Source organism: Schistocerca nitens, chromosome 6, assembly GCF_023898315.1.
Source record: "Schistocerca nitens isolate TAMUIC-IGC-003100 chromosome 6, iqSchNite1.1, whole genome shotgun sequence".
In the NCBI taxonomy this organism is placed as follows: domain Eukaryota; kingdom Metazoa; phylum Arthropoda; class Insecta; order Orthoptera; family Acrididae; genus Schistocerca; species Schistocerca nitens.
Window position 1 is genome coordinate 401667564 of NC_064619.1, and position 5949 is coordinate 401673512.

The window sequence follows — 5949 nt, forward strand, 5'->3', positions numbered from 1 at the left end:
TAGATCTGTTTCGACATTCCCTCTCCACGACTTATTTCCTGTATGATAATGAGTTTTAGGAACAAACCGAAGGAGTGGCCAAGGGAATCCCTCTGAGTCCAGCGGTTGCAAATACATTCATACAATTTTTCGAACAGCAGGCGTCGCAGTCTGCCAGTAACAGCCCTTTGAAGTGGTATCTGTATGTGGATAACACTTTTGTCAGAAGTTTTTACTCCAGTCTTTGATCACAATATAAATTCTTTTGACGATGACCGGTTTCAGTCAGTAATGACCATCCTCAGACCTTTTCTACACCATGTCCTAAAGTAATAAGGTGTAGAAAAGGTATGTGAGCCAGTTTACTTGCAAGATAATCTAAAGCGTTTCCAAACGGCTGTTAAGAAAAATGAATTCCCTGAGAACGAGATAGATCGAGCACTCCATCCCAGAAGAAAAGTGTCTGACAACATTCAGCAACAACAACTCTCAGCTGGAAAAATTTTTCTTCCGTTTATTCGCAATATTACGGACCATATTGGGAAAGTTCTGGCCAAGTGTCAAGGTGAAACAATCCTTCGAGAGACCCTAAAATAAAATCAGGAGACATGCATTGCAGTAAATGAATTGGAACTGTGGCCCCTAAGCTTCAACTGCCAACTCATGTTTAGCTGAAACTTCCTGGCAGATTAAAACTGTGTGCCCGACCGAGACTCGAACTCGGGACCTTTGCCTTTCGCGGGCAAGTGCTCTACCAACTGAGCTACCGAAGCACGACTCACGCCCGGTACTCACAGCTTTACTTCTGCCAGTACCTCGTCTCCTACCTTCCAAACTTTACAGAAGCTCTCCTGCGAACCGTTCAGAACTAGCACACCTGAAAGAAAGGATATGCGGAGACATGGCTTAGCCACAGCCTGGGGGATGTTTCCAGAATGAGATTTTCACTCTGCAGCGGAGTGTGCGCTGATATGAAACTTCCTGGCAGATTAAAACTGTGTGCCCGACCGAGACTCGAACTCGGGACCTTTGCCTTTCGCGGGCAAGTGCTCTACCAACTGAGCTACCGAAGCACGACTCACGCCCGGTACTCACAGCTTTACTTCTGCCAGTACCTCGTCTCCTACCTTCCAAACTTTACAGAAGCTCTCCTGCGAACCATGCAGAACTAGCACTCCTGAAAGAAAGGATATAGCGGAGACATGGCTTAGCCACAGCCTGGGGGATGTTTCCAGAATGAGATTTTCACTCTGCAGCGGAGTGTGCGCTGATATGAAACTTCCTGGCAGATTAAAACTGTGTGCCCGACCGAGACTCGAACTCGGGACCTTTGCCTTTCGCGGGCAAGTGCTCTACCAACTGAGCTGCCGAAGCACGACTCACGCCCGGTACTCACAGCTTTACTTCTGCCAGTACCTCGTCTCCTACCTTCCAAACTTTACAGAAGCTCTCCTGCGAACCATGCAGAACTAGCACTCCTGAAAGAAAGGATATTGCGGAGACATGGCTTAGCCACAGCCTGGGGGATGTTTCCAGAATGAGATTTTCACTCTGCAGCGGAGTGTGCGCTGATATGAAACTTCCTGGCAGATTAAAACTGTGTGCCCGACCGAGACTCGAACTCGGGACCTTTGCCTTTCGCGGGCAAGTGCTCTACCAACTGAGCTACCGAAGCACGACTCACGCCCGGTACTCACAGCTTTACTTCTGCCAGTACCTCGTCTCCTACCTTCCAAACTTTACAGAAGCTCTCCTGCGAACCATGCAGAACTAGCACTCCTGAAAGAAAGGATATTGCGGAGACATGGCTTAGCCACAGCCTGGGGGATGTTTCCAGAATGAGATTTTCACTCTGCAGCGGAGTGTGCGCTGATATGAAACTTCCTGGCAGATTAAAACTGTGTGCCCGACCGAGACTCGAACTCGGGACCTTTGCCTTTCGCGGGCAAGTGCTCTACCAACTGAGCTACCGAAGCACGACTCACGCCCGGTACTCACAGCTTTACTTCTGCCAGTACCTCGTCTCCTACCTTCCAAACTTTACAGAAGCTCTCCTGCGAACCATGCAGAACTAGCACTCCTGAAAGAAAGGATATAGCGGAGACATGGCTTAGCCACAGCCTGGGGGATGTTTCCAGAATGAGATATTCACTCTGCAGCGGAGTGTGCGCTGATATGAAACTTCCTGGCAGATTAAAACTGTGTGCCCGACCGAGACTCGAACTCGGGACCTTTGCCTTTCGCGGGCAAGTGCTCTACCAACTGAGCTACCGAAGCACGACTCACGCCCGGTACTCACAGCTTTACTTCTGCCAGTACCTCGTCTCCTACCTTCCGAACTTTACAGAAGCTCTCCTGCGAACCATGCAGATCTAGCACTCCTGAAAGAAAGGATATTGCGGAGACATGGCTTAGCCACAGCCTGGGGGATGTTTCCAGAATGAGATTTTCACTCTGCAGCGGAGTGTGCGCTGATATGAAACTTCCTGGCAGATTAAAACTGTGTGCCCGACCGAGACTCGAACTCGGGACCTTTGCCTTTCGCGGGCAAGTGCTCTACCAACTGAGCTACCGAAGCACGACTCACGCCCGGTACTCACAGCTTTACTTCTGCCAGTACCTCGTCTCCTACCTTCCAAACTTTACAGAAGCTCTCCTGCGAACCATGCAGAACTAGCACTCCTGAAAGAAAGGATATTGCGGAGACATGGCTTAGCCACAGCCTGGGTGATGTTTCCAGAATGAGATTTTCACTCTGCAGCGGAGTGTGCGCTGATATGAAACTTCCTGGCAGATTAAAACTGTGTGCCCGACCGAGACTCGAACTCGGGACCTTTGCCTTTCGCGGGCAAGTGCTCTACCAACTGAGCTACCGAAGCACGACTCACGCCCGGTACTCACAGCTTTACTTCTGCCAGTACCTCGTCTCCTACCTTCCAAACTTTACAGAAGCTCTCCTGCGAACCATGCAGAACTAGCACTCCTGAAAGAAAGGATATAGCGGAGACATGGCTTAGCCACAGCCTGGGGGATGTTTCCAGAATGAGATTTTCACTCTGCAGCGGAGTGTGCGCTGATATGAAACTCCCTGGCAGATTAAAACTGTGTGCCCGACCGAGACTCGAACTCGGGACCTTTGCCTTTCGCGGGCAAGTGCTCTACCAACTGAGCTACCGAAGCACGACTCACGCCCGGCACTCACAGCTTTACTTCTGCCAGTACCTCGTCTCCTACCTTCCAAACTTTACAGAAGCTCTCCTGCGAACCATGCAGAACTAGCACTCCTGAAAGAAAGGGCGTGAGTCGTGCTTCGGTAGCTCAGTTGGTAGAGCACTTGCCCGCGAAAGGCAAAGGTCCCGAGTTCGAGTCTCGGTCGGGCACACAGTTTTAATCTGCCAGGAAGTTTCATATCAGCGCACACTCCGCTGCAGAGTGAAAATCTCATTCTGGAAACATCCCCCAGGCTGTGGCTAAGCCATGTCTCCGCATATCCTTTCTTTCAGGAGTGCTAGTTCTGGATGGTTCGCAGGAGAGCTTCTGTAATGTTTGGAAGGTAGGAGACGAGGTACTGGCAGAAGTAAAGCTGTGAGTACCGGGCGTGAGTCGTGCTTCGGTAGCTCAGTTGGTAGAGCACTTGCCCGCAAAAGGCAAAGGTCCCGAGTTCGAGTCTCGGTCGGGCACACAGTTTTAATCTGCCAGGAAGTTTCATATCAGCGCACACTCCGCTGCAGAGTGAAAATCTCATTCTGGAAACATCCCCCAGGCTGTGGCTAAGCCATGTCTCCGCAATATCCTTTCTTTCAGGAGTGCTAGTTCTGCATGGTTCGCAGGAGAGCTTCTGTAAATTTTGGAAGGTAGGAGACGAGGTACTGGCAGAAGTAAAGCTGTGAGTACCGGGCGTGAGTCGTGCTTCGGTAGCTCAGTTGGTAGAGCACTTGCCCGTGAAAGGCAAAGGTCCCGAGTTCGAGTCTCGGTCGGGCACACAGTTTTAATCTGCCAGGAAGTTTCATATCAGCGCACACTCCGCTGCAGAGTGAAAATCTCATTCTGGAAACATCCCCCAGGTTGTGGCTAAGCCATGTCTCCGCATATCCTTTCTTTCAGGAGTGCTAGTTCTGCATGGTTCGCAGGAGAGCTTCTGTAATGTTTGGAAGGTAGGAGACGAGGTACTGGCAGAAGTAAAGCTGTGAGTACCGGGCGTGAGTCGTGCTTCGGTAGCTCAGTTGGTAGAGCACTTGCCCGCAAAAGGCAATGGTCCCGAGTTCGAGTCTCGGTCGGGCACACAGTTTTAATCTGCCAGGAAGTTTCATATCAGCGCACACTCCGCTGCAGAGTGAAAATCTCATTCTGGAAACATCCCCCAGGCTGTGGCTAAGCCATGTCTCCGCAATATCCTTTCTTTCAGGAGTGCTAGTTCTGCATGGTTCGCAGGAGAGCTTCTGTAAAGTTTGGAAGGTAGGAGACGAGGTACTGGCAGAAGTAAAGCTGTGAGTACCGGGCGTGAGTCGTGCTTCGGTAGCTCAGTTGGTAGAGCACTTGCCCGCGAAAGGCAAAGGTCCCGAGTTCGAGTCTCGGTCGGGCACACAGTTTTAATCTGCCAGGAAGTTTCATATCAGCGCACACTCCGCTGCAGAGTGAAAATCTCATTCTGGAAACATCCCCCAGGCTGTGGCTAAGCCATGTCTCCGCATATCCTTTCTTTCTGGAGTTCTAGTTCTGCATGGTTCGCAGGAGAGCTTCTGTAAAGTTTGGAAGGTAGGAGACGAGGTACTGGCAGAAGTAAAGCTGTGAGTACCGGGCGTGAGTCGTGCTTCGGTAGCTCAGTTGGTAGAGCACTTGCCCGCGAAAGGCAAAGGTCCCGATTTCGAGTCTCGGTCGGGTACACAGTTTTAATCTGCCAGGAAGTTTCATATCAGCGCACACTCCGCTGCAGAGTGAAAATCTCATTCTGGAAACATCCCCCAGGCTGTGGCTAAGCCATGTCTCCGCAATATCCTTTCTTTCAGGAGTGCTAGTTCTGCATGGTTCGCAGGAGAGCTTCTGTAAAGTTTGGAAGGTAGGAGACGAGGTACTGGCAGAAGTAAAGCTGTGAGTACCGGGCGTGAGTCGTGCTTCGGTAGCTCAGTTGGTAGAGCACTTGCCCGCGAAAGGCAAAGGTCCCGAGTTCGAGTCTCGGTCGGGCACACAGTTTTAATCTGCCAGGAAGTTTCATATCAGCGCACACTCCGCTGCAGAGTGAAAATCTCATTCTGGAAACATCCCCCAGGCTGTGGCTAAGCCATGTCTCCGCAATATCCTTTCTTTCAGGAGTGCTAGTTCTGCATGGTTCGCAGGAGAGCTTCTGTCATGTTTAGCTGTTCTTCTGTACGTCTTCGAAGAGAACTTGCGAGACCCATCGCAACCAATAAGAACTGTGTTAAGAATATTTTGGCTGTAGCCTCTGCGGAGCAACGAACGGTTACGGGGTTTTGCAATAATAACAGTGGAAAAACAGATACATGTTGGCTCAACATGGAGAAGTTGTCGAAGATCTTCGCTGCTCAAAAAGCAACAGAAATGAAGATTTTGGTGATCAGTTTTTAAAATTATGTTTGTAGAATTGAACAGGGTTTCCGGCATATTATCATTAGACGGAATCGATTAATCTATTCACCTAATTTTACTTGTCTATACCGGTGGATGTTAAAGTCTTCATTACCTGGGCAGCCGGGCTCTTATCGGAACCATCGTTGACTTTTACTAACGTGTGGTCAACCGTGATGACGGAAACAAAATTTAAGACTGTGTATAAGTCGAGTTTATTTCTACGACAGTTCTCGCCATATGCTTCTTTTGTTTGTAAATCGAGATCGATGTATCAGACCATCAGCTAAACCAGTGCCAAACCAGCCACTTTTTGCTTCTTAAAAATTAAAAATCGCAATGAAAGTCTCCTTCGTTGCAACAGTGTGTGAGTGACCTGTAGTAATT

At 49.6% G+C, this 5949-nt stretch overlaps 2 non-coding genes across 2 annotated transcripts; both read left to right on the forward strand.

Annotated features, from left to right (window-relative positions):
- Positions 1 to 3585: 3585 nt before the first annotated feature.
- Trnal-caa (transfer RNA leucine (anticodon CAA)) lies at positions 3586 to 3660 on the forward strand. The gene has a single exon. It is a non-coding gene; the product is annotated as a tRNA-Leu (tRNA).
- A 226-nt stretch (positions 3661 to 3886) lies between these two features.
- Positions 3887 to 3961, forward strand: Trnas-uga (transfer RNA serine (anticodon UGA)). Its single transcript has one exon. It is a non-coding gene; the product is annotated as a tRNA-Ser (tRNA).
- Positions 3962 to 5949: the final 1988 nt, after the last annotated feature.